This window comes from Maylandia zebra, linkage group LG3, assembly GCF_041146795.1.
Source record: "Maylandia zebra isolate NMK-2024a linkage group LG3, Mzebra_GT3a, whole genome shotgun sequence".
In the NCBI taxonomy this organism is placed as follows: domain Eukaryota; kingdom Metazoa; phylum Chordata; class Actinopteri; order Cichliformes; family Cichlidae; genus Maylandia; species Maylandia zebra.
In genome coordinates this window covers 8545661-8559630 of record NC_135169.1, presented here as the reverse complement: position 1 = coordinate 8559630, position 13970 = coordinate 8545661, and the positions used below count along the sequence as shown (strand labels likewise).

Sequence of the window (13970 nt, the reverse complement as noted above, 5' to 3'; positions counted from 1 at the left end):
GAAGAGAAAGAGATTTATGACATAGTTAGAGGACTTAAGAACAAAACCAGTACAGACTGGAATGATATTGATATGGTAACGGTAAAGACAGTTATTGATGGTATCGTAAAACCATTAAAATATATATTCAACTTGTCGTTTCAAAAAGGAGTTTTTCCACAAAAAATGAAAGTTGCTAAAGTTATTCCCATTTACAAAACCGGTGAAAGACATCATTTTACAAACTATAGACCAGTGTCAATACTCTCCCAGTTCTCTAAGATACTGGAACAACTCTTCATAAAAAGATTTGACAGTTTTGTGGAAAAATATGAATTAATGACAGATAGTCAGTATGGGTTCAGAAACAACAGATCAACAGCTTTGGCACTGATTTAATGGAAAAGATAACGGAATGTATGGATAATAAGAGGTATGCGCTCGGAGTTTTCTTAGATCTAAAGAGGGCGTTTGATACTGTGAATCATGAAATTCTATTAAAAAAACTGGAAAAGTACGGGTTTAGGGGAGTGGTTTTGGAATGGTTAAAAAGCTATGTAGGGAATAGGCAACAATATGTACAAATACCCCATGAAAAGAATATCGAGGGAACAGTTTACCCTGCCCGGGATAGGGTTACCGGGGCCCCGCCCTGGAGCCAGGCCCGGGGAGGGTGCCCGAGGGCGAGCGTCTGGTGGCCGGGCCTTAGTCCATGGGGCCCGGCCGGGCACAGCCCGAAGAGGAGACATGGGCCCATCCTCCCGCAGGCCCACCACCCGCAGGAGGCGCCATAGGGGTCGGGTGCATTGTGAGCCGGGTGGCGGCCAGGAGCGGAGGCCCTGGCGGACCGACCCCCGGCTGCCAAGACTGGCAATAGGGACATGGAATGTCACCTCTCTGGTGGGGAAGGAGCCTGAGTTGGTGCGTGAGGTTGAGAGGTACCGGCTAGATATAGTTGGGCTCACCTCTACGCATTGTCTGGGCTCTGGAACCAGTCTCCTGGAGAGGGGCTGGACTCTGTCTCAGTCTGGAGTTGCCCCTGGTGAGAGGCGGCGGGCTGGGGTGGGTATTCTTATATCCCCTCGGCTTGCTGCCGGTACGTTGGGGTTTTTCCCGGTGGACGAGAGGGTTTGTTCCCTGCGCCTTAGGGTCGGGGAACGGGTCCTGACTGTCATCTGCGCTTATGCGCCGAGTGGCAGTTCGGAGTACCCAGCCTTCTTAGAGTCCCTGGGGGGGGTGCTGGAAGGTGCTCCACCTGGAGACTCTGTTGTCCTGCTGGGAGACTTCAATGCTCACGTGGGTAACGACAGCGAGACCTGGAGGGGCGTGATTGGGAGGAACGGCCTCCCTGATCTGAACCCGAGCGGTGCTTTGTTATTGGACTTCTGTGCTAATCACAGTTTGGCCATAACGAACACCCTGTTCGAACATAAGAGTGTCCATAAGTGCACGTGGCACCAGGATGCTCTAGGCCGTAGGTCGATGATCGATTTTGTAATCGTATCACCAGACCTGCGACCATATGTTCTGGACACTCGGGTAAAGAGAGGGGCTGAGCTGTCAACTGATCACCACCTGGTGGTGAGTTGGATCAGGTGGCGGGGGAGGACGCTGGACAGACCTGGTGCACCTAAACGCGTAGTGAGGGTGTGCTGGGAACGTCTAGCAGAGGCCCCAGTCCGCGAGATCTTCAACGCACACCTCCGGCAGAGCTTCAACAGCATTCCGAGGGAGACTGGGGACATTGAGTCCGAATGGACCATGTTCAGCGTCTCCATTGCCGAAGCTGCTGCATTGAGCTGCGGCCGCAAGGTGGTTGGTGCCTGCCGTGGTGGTAATCCCCGAACCAAATGGTGGACACCAGAGGTGAAGGGAGCCACCAGGCTGAAGAAGGAGGCCTATCGGGCTTGGTTAGCCTGTGGGACTCCGGAGGCAGCCGACAGGTATCGACAGGCCAAGCGGAATGCGGCTCGGGCAGTGGCTGAAGCAAAAACTCGGGTGTGGGAGGAGTTCGGAGAGGCCATGGAAAAAGACTTTCGGACTGCCTCGAAGAGATTCTGGCAAACCGTCAGGCGTCTCAGGAGGGGAAAGCGGTGCTCTACCTGCACTGTGTATAGTGCTGGCGGAGCGCTGTTGACGTCGACTGAGAAAATTGTCGGGCGGTGGAAGGAATACTTCGAGGACCTCCTTAATCCCACTGACACGTCTTCCGGGGAGGAAGCAGAGTCTGGGGATGAGGGGTGTGACCCACCAATTTCCGGGGGCGAGGTCACTGAGGCAGTTAAACAACTCCTTGGTGGCAGAGCCCCTGGTGTCGATGAGGTCCGCCCCGAGTTCCTGAAGGCTCTGGACGTTGTAGGGCTGTCTTGGTTGACACGTCTCTGCAATGTTGCGTGGAGATCAGGGGCAGTACCTGTGGACTGGCAGACCGGGGTGGTGGTCCCCATCTTCAAGAAGGGGGACCGGAGGGTGTGTTCCAACTACAGGGGGATCACACTCCTCAGCCTCCCCGGGAAAGTCTATGCCAGGGTGCTGGAGAGGAGGGTTCGTCCGCTAGTCGAACCTCGGATACAGGAGGAACAATGCGGTTTTCGTCCTGGTCGCGGAACACTGGACCAGCTCTTTGTCCTCTCGAGGATACTTGAGGGTGCATGGGAGTTTGCCCAACCAGTCTACATGTGTTTTGTGGACCTGGAGAAGGCATTCGACCGTGTCCCTCGGGGCGTCCTGTGGGAGGTGTTGCGCGAGTATGGGGTGTCTGGCCCATTGCTACGGGCCATTCAATCCCTATACAACCGTTGCAAGAGCTTGGTTCGCATTGCCGGCAATAAGTCGGACTCGTTCCCGGTGGGTGATGGGCTCCGCCAGGGCTGCCCTTTGTCTCCGGTTCTGTTCATAATTTTTATGGACAGGATTTCTAGGCGCAGCCAAGTGGCGGAGGGCTTTCACTTTGGTGGCCTCAGAATCTCATCTCTGATTTTTGCGGATGATGTGGTTCTGTTGGCTTCATCGGGTGAGGGCCTCCAGCTCGCACTGGAGCGGTTCGCAGCCGAGTGTAACGCAGCGGGAATGAGGATCAGCACCTCCAAATCTGAGGCCATGGTTCTCAGCCGGAAAAGGGTGGAGTGCCCACTCCGGGTCGGGGATGAGTTCCTGCCCCAGGTGGAGGAGTTCAAGTATCTCGGGGTCTTGTTCGCGAGTGATGGGAGAAGGGAGCTGGAGATCGACAGACGGATTGGGGCTGCGGCTGCAGTAATGCGGACGCTGCACCGGTCAGTCGTGGTGAAGAGGGAGCTGAGTGTAAAAGCGAAGCTCTCAATTTACCGGTCGATCTACGTCCCTACCCTCACCTATGGCCACGAGCTGTGGGTAGTGACCGAAAGAACGAGATCGCGGATACAAGCGGCGGAAATGAGCTTCCTCCGAAGGGTGGCTGGCCTCTCCCTTAGAGATAGGGTGAGAAGTTCGGCCATCCGGGAGGGGCTTAGAGTAGAGCAGCTGCTGCTCCACATCGAAAGGAGCCAGCTGAGGTGGTTCGGGCATCTGGCAAGGATGCCCCCTGGGCGCCTCCTGGGCGAGGTGTTCCAGGCATGTCCCACCGGGAGGAGGCCCCGGGGCAGACCCAGGACACGCTGGAGAGATTATATCTCTCGGCTGGCCTGGGAACGCCTTGGTATTCCCCCGGACAAGCTGGAGGAGGTGGCTGGGGAGAGGGAGGTCTGGACCTCTTTGCTTAGGCTGCTACCCCCGCGACCCGACCTCGGATAAGCGGATGAAGATGGATGGATGGATGGATGTACAAATAAATGAATATAAATCTAATTTGATGGATATAGCTTGTGGAGTACCTCAAGGTTCAGTACTGGGTCCAAAAATGTTTATTATGTACTTAAATGATATCTGCAGAGTATCGGAGATTTTAAAGTTTGTAATATTTGCAGATGACACAAATATACTGTGTGCAGGTGGGGAATTGCCACAGGTTTTGGAGATGATCACACAGGAATTAACGATATTAAAGAAGTGGTTTGATATAAATAAATTATCATTGAATCTAGATAAAACCAAATTCATGTTGTTTGGAAACCAAAAGAAAAACATCGAAGTAGAAATATGTGTTGACAATGTATATTTAGAAAGAGTCAATGAAATAAAATTTCTTGGGGTGATCATTGACCACGAGCTCTGTTGGAAGCCACACATTACTTATGTTCGGGGGAAATTGGCACGGGGCATTGCCGTCCTGGGGAAAGCAAAGCATATGTTGGATCAGAAAGCACTGCACATTTTATACTGTGCTTTACTACTGCCTTAAATGAGCTACTGTGTAGAGGTCTGGGGAAACACATACAAAAGTAACACACAAACAATAACTATAATACAGAAAAGGGCCATTAGATTAATAAATAATGTGGGGTACAGGGACCATACAAATGCACTCTTTGTCAAAATGCAAGCTATTAAATTCCAAGACTTGGTGAAGCTTAAAACAGCGCAAATAATGTATAAAGTCAGAAATAAATTGCTTCCCAAAGAAATCTGTAAATTGTTCATAGAAAGAGAAGGTGGGTATAACTTAAGAGGGAAATGGAATTTAAAAATACAAAGTGCTAGAACAACTTTAAGAACTATGTCAATTGCAGGAGTTAAATTATGGAACAGTCTAACAGAAGAAATAAAAGACAGTCAAAACATAAAACAGTTTAAAGTAAAATATAAAAACCTAATTTTAAATAAGTATAAGAATGAAGAAAACGGGGTTAACCCAGGATGGTAATGTAGCTGGTAATGGTGTTGTGGTTCTTTTTTTGTTTTGTTTTGGTTTGTTGTTTTTCCATAACTTGTGTATCTGCAAATATACACATTCTGTATTTTTCATATGAAAGAAACTATACTGTGGTGGGGCTTGCTAATTTCTTGTTTTTGATTTATGTATGTTATGTTTTGTTTTACTTCATATGTTTCATATGTTGTTTGTTTAATTTAAGACAAAAAAAAATTAAATGAATGAGAGATAAAACTTGAAGGGGTAGGGACAAATAAGTAAATACTTCAGCCTACTCCTTTTCAAACAAATACTGGAATGATATTTTGTAATGATTGTGAAGGCACATGTTTGAAATGTTTGAAATAAAAATGAACTGAACTGAACTCTGCCTACGTCATGACGCAGACAGTCTACGTACGCAGGGCTGTGCGTGTACGTAGACTGTTATTTATCGCTCAGTTCGGGCAAACAGGGTCAGTCTGGGACTCACCGCCTCGGTGCTGGGCTTGACCCGGTCCAGGAGCTCCTGCAGGGGGTCCATGTCTTCGCTCCGGGTGCCGGTTTCTCCCCCTGCTGACAAACTCCCGCTCACGGCTTTCAAACAGCTTCCGGTCCTCCTCCTGTTGATGTCCTCCCTCTGACCGTCGCCCCCGTGTTCCCGCCTCTTACCGTTCATAAAGCCGCCATGATGCCCTACCGTCCTACTTTGTTTACTTTTGTTCTGTATTTTAAACAAATCATCAAACTTATTAAACTGACTAGTCTCTGCTCACGCAGGATCTCTACCGCGCATGTGCGGAACAACTTTTCCCTACCCTGCATTTCACAATAAAAGCCCTTCACGTTCACATACACTCAGTGGTCTCCTACCTCCTTTCCTAAGCACTTTTCCTTGTTAGAAACGCTGTGAGGTGGAGGAAATGTGTTTAGGAGATGTGATAAGAACTCAGGAAAGGAAACAGCTGTGTTTGAACTACAAGTCGATCACGTGACTCCAGCCCAGCGTGTTCTCAGCCTGATTAGTGCAGGTGAAGAACATGCTTTTATTATGAAGGGGTCAGACTTCCTGCTGAGGCTCAGGGTCATGTGACTGACAGCACCTTTTGCAGCTCACCTGACGCCACAAGGTGTTTCCTTTTCAGGAGGATGACACCGTGCGAACCTCGGGAATCTCAAACAAAAACACATTTCTGTCAAGTGGAAACTTTAAAATAAAATAAAATTATATATATATATATATATATATATATATATATATATATATATAATTTTATTTTTTTATTTTTTGAGCTTGCAGAGCATAGATGCAGATCAAACTGAAGGTTTGTCACTGTTTTTTGTTCACTTTTTATCCAGGCTGCAGGTGTCTCAGTGGAAAAATAGAGCGTGGCTGAGCGCACCTGTGCAGACCAGTGATACAGTTTAAGATCAGAGAATTGTAACCCCCTCTTTCATATGGCAGGTACAACAAGCCAAGTCTTCATCTAGGACCTTTGTTATTCCAAATTAACCAATTAAAGATATCGTTTAACTTCTGAAAGGATTCTTTTGGAGGAGGCAGAGGACGTGACTCAATATAAAAACTTTGCATAACCTTTCATCCTTGTTCAGGAATAGGACGGAGGAGGATTTTGAATCATTTATAGCCAGAAAATCGTCTAAATAGCTCCATTTGTAGCATTAATTTTGCAACTTGGCTAACAGACAGCCAGTCTAGGGCCTAGGGCCAATCTCTGCTCTCGATCTCCTAACTGGAAACCAAATAGTACAGCTCTCATTGTAAGTGTCATCACCAGAGGTTCCATAGTCAGAATGAATAGCATTGGAGATAACGGGCACCCCTCATGAGTGGAACACTCCAATGTGACGGGTTAAGTTGAACCCATCTGAGAAAATGATTTCCAAATCCATATCTTGGGAGAAGGTTAAATAAATCTGACCAGTCTATTCTGTCCGAGGCCTGACGAGCGTCCAGTGATAATAAAGCTGCATCGTTAGCATCACATCTCTCATGAATTATATGAGAACCCTTCTTATATTGTGAAACCCTTGATGCTTTGGTACAAAGCGAATCAAATGTGGGATCCAAGGCTCTGATCTTCATGCTAAACATTTAAAGTATTTTAGTGTCAACCCCCGTCAGACTCTAAATGATGAGTGTTCTGCAGGTTTAGCAGGTTTCTCAGTACTCACTGCCTGTCTCACAGTGGGTGGAGAGCCTCCGTGTGATATGCTTCTACATACATGTTAATAAGTGGAAATATTCTTTCTTCTGGGAAGGTTTTTTAAAGTCAGAAAGCCATCTGGCCCAGGTGCCTTACCACACAGCAAATCCAACATGTCCAAATGAAGACTGTCAGATTTGATTTCAGCTCTTTTAAAGTGTCTTTATAAGTTAATTTAACTCTTATTGGAGAGTTGGAACGTTAACTCTGACTTAGTGTTGAATACCAAATCTGTCTGGAGTTGATCATTCAACACTTATTCATGCTAACTAGGTGTTAAGAGTTTATATACTAACCCCCACAGAGGATTTTAGTTTAACTACATCAGAGTTATCTTCTAATTCATTCTGTGAATTTTACTGTTCTGAATTTCTAGAAATTCCTTTGGAAATAAACATTATTGCAAAGACGACTGCATCAGCTGAGGCAACATGGTGTCCTGTGAGCTCAATTTCCTTTTAATCAGAAAAGGTCAGACACAACAAAAGCCAAGCAAAGCATCAAACAAAGGAAAAATAAAGACAAGTCAAATGTCCAGCCAAAGGATTTATGGGAGACTCCATCAGGGATGGATCGAGTCAACCGGAGCCACAGCTGGACTGGCCAGAGTGGCAACAAGCTCATCAGACCTCTGTGTTGGGCAGGTTTGGGGAGTGTCTGTGATGATAAAGCCACGACTCTGAAGGCGACTGCAGAGTTTGGTGCAAGATGTTGCGTCCTTGCAAAACTCCTGCAGCTCCGAGAAGCTCCAGAGTCGACCTTCCCTGGAAAACAGCTTCTGGGAGGCTTTAGCTCTGGAAGCTTCTTGCTCCCTCTCCTGTGCTGTGCCGTGTTTCAGGCACACTCCGCTCAGGTGATTCCAAATGAACAGCTGGGGCTTGTTGCACAGCAGGCAGTACACAATGTTTCTATCCATGTTGTTTGGACTGCAAATACAAAGAGAGAGACAAACTCTGCACATCACTTTATAGCACCAGTAGCGTGTCTCGGTATGATGCAAAGCTAGCTATGTCGCTACACTGGACACAGAGCAGTACCTACTTTAAAACTGAACCTTTGTTGATCCTCTGCTGTTTCTCCAAAGCACACAATGTTCTGCACAAAGACATTTAACTTTAGCACATGTATAAAACATGCACGCACACGAGCAGTTCGTTCAGCTAAAAGAAACGCTTCATAGAAACCATTTCTACAACCAGCAAACGCAAAGAAAACAAGCCATGACTAAAACAGCAGTTACGTAAATGAGCAGAAGTTGCTAAACAAACAAAACTGAACCAGAAAGTCTCCAGACATCATGTAACCACTGTTTGACAAACGGTCCTACTGTAGGATGATGTTACAGTGATGTCTGACAAACCATCCCACTTAACCGAAGCTGCAAATTCGATAGTTTTGTGCCAAAAGCAGATGGCGTTTTCACTTTAAAATGAACAAACATTCACAAAGGCTTAAAACAATATAGTATCCAAGTCAATAACATGCTAATACTTCCAAGTATGAACACAGAGTAGCGTTAAATCACCCGGTGTTCCAGATTAACTGGTGACGGTGGAACAGATGGTGGATTTTTTAATATTTTGTTGTTAACAGCAACAAGACTGGCGGAGTGTGTCTGAGGGAACCTCACAAATGTCACAGCAACACACTGCAGTGGAACCCCGACTTACGAAATTAATCTGTTCCCGACGGTTTTTCGTAAATCGAAGCAGCCATCGCGCCTTTTGAGTGAGAAGATGCTGGCTGGAGACGGAGTTCTTGGTGTCGAAATGATTTTTCCAAAACTCCCTGAGGCTGAGCTGCGTACTCTCTGTTATGTCCGAACACCGTTTGAACATGTGTTTCGTGTACAGTCTCTTTAAATTAGAGGTCACTTGCTGGTCCATGGGCTGGAGGAGAGGGGTCGTGTTGGGAGGGAGGAAGAGAACCTTGATGAACGAGAACTCCTCCAGGATATCGTCCTCGAGGCCAGAGGGGTGGGCGTTATCGATGATCAGAGGGCACTTCATGGGGAGCTCGTTCTCCTCGAGGAACTTCTTGACAGCAGGGCCAAAAACCAAGTTGACCCATTCGACAAAGAACTGTCGGGTCACCCAGGCCTTGGGGTTGGACCTCCACATAACCTCGAGCCTCTCCTTTAAAGTTTTTGTGTTTCTTGAAGGCACGCGGATTTTCTGAGTGGTACACTAGGAGTGGCTTGACCTTATAGTCCCACTGGCATTAGCACACAGGGCGAGGGTGGAGACGGTCCTTCATGGGCTTGTGGCCTGGCATCTTTATTTCCTCCGCGGTGATGTACGTACGCCGCGGCATCTTTTTTCAGAAGAGGCCAGTCTCGTCACAGTTGAATACCTGCTGGGGGATGTAGCCTTCTTGATTTATAAGTTCAAATTTTTTAACAAATTCTTCGGCAGCCTTGTGATTGGAACTTGCTGCCTCGCCGTGACGCACAACGGAGTGGTTGCCAGTCCTCTTCTTGAACCGATAAAACCACCCATGCGATGCCCTGAACTCTGGGGAGGTTAGGGGTGCCTCCTGCGAGGACGTCGATGCCGTTGGCTGCTCATCGGAAGCTGCCTTACTTACTAAATCATTATAAATTGAGGACGCCTTCTCGCAAATGACAGTCTCTGTGAGGGTATTGCCAGTCTCTCCCTTGTCTTTAATCCAAACAAGGAGAAGCCTTTCCATCTCGTCGTGTATGGGGGTCCTCCTTTTGGACATGATGGTGGTGCCCTTTGAAGGTTTACCTGCTTTGATGACTTCTTTTTGTTTTAGAATTGTTCCTATGGTCGAAGGATTTCGGCCATACTCGCGTGCAATAGCACTAAGTTTCCCACCTCGCTCATATTTATCAATAATTTCTCTCTTTGTTTTCATCGACAGTACTTTACGCTAGGGCTGGGTTTTTATAATCGATTCATCGATTAAAATCGATTCTGGCTTGGATAACGTAAAATCGATTCATTAAAATCCTGAATCGATTTTTAATATAAATTTATTTTGCCCGAAATGCCAGAATCTCAGGTGACATCTCACAAAATTTCAAGAACCACCAAACAGTAAATGAGAGCAGGTACAGGGACTCTGCACATAGACTTAAACACACAGCGCGACCCGCGGATCAGAATCAGTTAGATGGCGCCTTTCTTACGGTCGGGGCTGAAAGCCGACAGCTCGCTGATTCTGATCTGTCGGCGGGTCGGCGCTTTGTGTTCACACCCTTTATGCGCTGATTCTAAAGCTGTTAGTTTGATCTCTCTCCAAACAATATTGACCGAACCAGCAGCAAAAGAAGATCCAAACGCTTCACATAAACATCGTCATGAATTCACTTTTACTGTTTTGCTTCCATGGCGATGCACAGCTCTCTCTCCCTCTCTCTGTACTTCAAGAACAGTTTCCCTTTCTTCATTATTCGCTTGCTTGTTACGCACAAGTCTACTGCTGCTTACAGCGCTGTCGGCCGCTGTTTTTTTCCCTTTTACATTCTTCCGAAAAGAAAACCTCATTTCTGCCGTTCAATACTGAACAAATTTAAACTTTTTAAAATTATTCAAAATGCAAAACGCTGTGTCTGTAATAAAACCGCTGTAACGTCAGAGGTAATGTTCATATGTTGATTAATGGTTTTCTTTCGTTTTTGACGTACTGCAGAATATTTTTATAAAATCCCAGAACAGGAAAATCACCTTCATGTGTTTCTGTTTTATCTTCAGCTACTTTGACACAAAGGCATCTGCTGTGACGCTCACACCTGTGATAAAGTCTTGCGTGTGTCAGCTTCCTTTTTATTGATACAAAAATATGTAAATGTACTGATCTGAATTATATTTCTGACTGTCAAAATTTCCCAGATTTAAATCGAATCGAACTAAATCGAATCGATTCGGGACCTTGTGAATCGGAATTGAATCGATTCTAGAAATCAGTGACGATACCCAGCCCTACTTTACGCTTCATTTTGCTAGCTGCGTGGTTCAAGTGGAACAGCGAAGCGCAGGTGTCACTACCCGATCCGTACCGGAAACCCAATCGGTACCCCGCATGCGCGAAAGGTGTCTACTTCCGGTCGAAGCATTTTACGATAGTTACAGGTCAGAGTATCTGTTAAGATGTTAAGAATAACAAGTATCTCTTAACATGTTTCCGCTAATGAAACATTTAATATAATGTAGACAAAAATAAAAAAATTAAAAGATAGTGACGGATCGGGACTCCCGATCCTTACTGCGCATGTGCAAAGTCAGACCGTACAAATCGGTTCTACCCGATCCGTACCGCGCATGTGCAGGGGTTTTCTTCTTCTTCTGTTCCTTTAATGGCAGTGTACTCCCCAGTGTACGAGGATACCGCCACCTGCTGACTGAGCGAATGAACCCTATTGTAAACTGAATTAGCGTCATTACAAACGTGTGTTAAATCTGATTTAGTGATAATCGAGTGTGTTTATGCTTGTCTGTGTGGAGAGGATTGTTGGAAAAGTGATGATAATGTCTGCTATCACTGTCAATTGCCAGTAAACACTTCATCTGGCTGCTGAATCTTCACGTGACATATTATAAAGTCTGTATTATTAACTCTGTCATTAGGCACCATTCTTCTTATTTTACGGCGCTGTTGTTCAATCGGGGAACGCTTTCTGTTGAGGAGAAAAGCAAAAATTTGTTGCGGATACGGATTATTCATTGTTTAAATGTCCTGGTAGTCGAAAAGGAGGCAGAGCTGCTGAGAAATGCTAGGAGCTAACTGGGCGCTAACCGTATCATTCAAATATATTGAATGTCGCAATGTTGGCAAAGAGAGGAAGTGACGTAAGATTTGCGCATGCGGGGTACCGATCGGGTTTCCGGTACGGATCGGGTAGTGACAGCAAGTACGGAAGCCAAGGGGTTGTCACATGATTTGGAAGTGTGACCAGGAGATATTTTATTTTGTATTCTTATGATCACAGTTATAATCAGAAGTATCAATCATTAATCATTTACCATTGTTGAACCAGTTGACAGAATAATCTTTGAACCATATCTATGTTAACATTAATCTACACAGATTATCAGTACTTTAATCAGTCTATTGTTGTTCTGTACTATTCATGTTATTTGCTTAAAGCTGTTTCACAGTTCTGTAATCACTCAGAAGCCTGTGGGGCCTGCTGGACCCTGCCTTGGTTCTATGTTCAGTTCTGCACGTACACAGGCCTTGAAAGTACATGCACGCTCTTATATAACACATGCATGTGTACACACACACTTAGTAAGAATAGGACAGTTTTCTGATAGATATACTTTCACAATAGACACGAATAGATATACACACCACACACACTGGTTTTCTCTGAGTGCTGGGCTGAGTGGAAACATCTGGAGGCCTTATAAGGAGAACTTGTGGAGTGAGGGGAACTTCCTGAGTTCTGAGAACTGACTGATACTTATCAGGTGACTTGACGTCATCATTGTAATAAAAGCCTTGTGAGATGCTTGTTCGGGGGAGATCGGCTCTAAAAGGCTTGTGATGCTCATCTTCCCCATATGTACATATGTATAATAAAATCACTATTCTGACATCTACTGAGACCATGCAGTCGTTTGTCTCTTCCTCAAATTCGAACCCTGACAGAAGGCACTGTGGGCATTGAAGGCTCAGCCAATCAGAGCCAGCGGATTTCGTTACGCGGGCATTTTGCCGTAACACGGGCAGAAGTATTGCCGTTCAGTGCCTTCGTAACTTGAACTTTTCGTGAAAGTCGGGGCTCCACTGTATTCTGCATTAGCCAAGTCAGCTAGCATTAGCATCCATCAACCTGCAGCCTAAAGCCACAGTGTATACACAATGACCCGCATCCTGATGTGCGAATGACCGAACAACAGCCTGTACTGTGAGGTGCGCCGTGCACATTCATTGTAATGTTTACTAACCTGAGGCAGTGAAGCTGCTGTCAGCCTGGGTAACAAGTAGACGAAAACACAATAATCTTCTTTAAACCGTGAACACAAACGACACACATGCTGTGCTGGCGTTAGCTTCACAACAGGAAGTTCTTTCTGCGAAATTCTTCTTCTGCGCCCCAAAACACTGCTCGGTACCACCATCGCGCTCTGCGCCCTCTAGTGTCCGGATGTAGAATTGCATTTAATGCCTGAAACTCACAATCCAACAGGTTTTTGCAACGTGTTTTTAAATCACTGTAACGTTTGAACCGTTCGCTCAATTGAACCTAATCCAATTGTTTCTGAAAGCAGAGACTCTGCGCTTTCTCTGCATTTAACTTTAGCGTGAATATGCATGCACAGTTTGTTCACCTGATAGAAAAAAGTCACATATAAAAACATGGACCCACGGGCCCCACCCTTGGGATTTATGAGGAACAGGGAAAATGATCGGGAGAGAAGCAACAGACTGACTGAAAGAACTGGAACGAGCTCGTATAGAATCAGCTAAACAATATTGTGGATGAACAAATAGAAGCTTAAACACCTCAGACAAAACTATTATAAAACGGCCCCAAAGCTAAAGAATAACAGCACGGAAACTGTGCAAACAGTTAGAAACATTAAAAATCCACCTGCTTATTGCTGCAAACCCAAAGATACAGAAGAATCCTTTTGGTCCTCCTTCATCACTTCCCTGCTCCTCCTCTGCCTCACCTCGTGCTCTCATCCTGGGTTTGCATTGAAAGTATCCCCACCTAATCCCTTATCTATGTAATGCTGAGCTTGCTAAACCTTTTTTATACTTTTTGTTTTATTGGTGACTCCAGAACTCGTGCAGCTGTTAGTGATCACAGCAAGTTTCCCAACCCCAGTTTTAGTTTCCACTCACCCTTTATTTACAGACAGACATCAGTAACATTGTCAGCTCTGTCTTGCCTGTTGATGGTCTTGTTTTCACATTTTGGGGTTAATCCTTTTAAATAAACTATAAAAACAATCCATGTGTCAGAGCCTCGTTTGTGCTGATTAGAGTCAAGTTTCTTTATTTGTCACATGCACAGTTAT

The 13970-nt window shown here is 45.7% G+C and overlaps 1 long non-coding RNA gene across 1 annotated transcript; it reads right to left on the bottom strand.

Moving 5' to 3' along the window:
* Positions 1 to 7409: 7409 nt before the first annotated feature.
* On the bottom strand, positions 7410 to 13064 carry LOC112432795 (uncharacterized). Its single transcript, XR_013097036.1, has 3 exons — positions 12891 to 13064; positions 8014 to 8067; positions 7410 to 7898 (listed from the first exon to the last, which is right to left on the bottom strand). It is a non-coding gene; the product is annotated as an uncharacterized LOC112432795 (long non-coding RNA).
* Between the last annotated feature and the right edge of the window lie 906 nt (positions 13065 to 13970).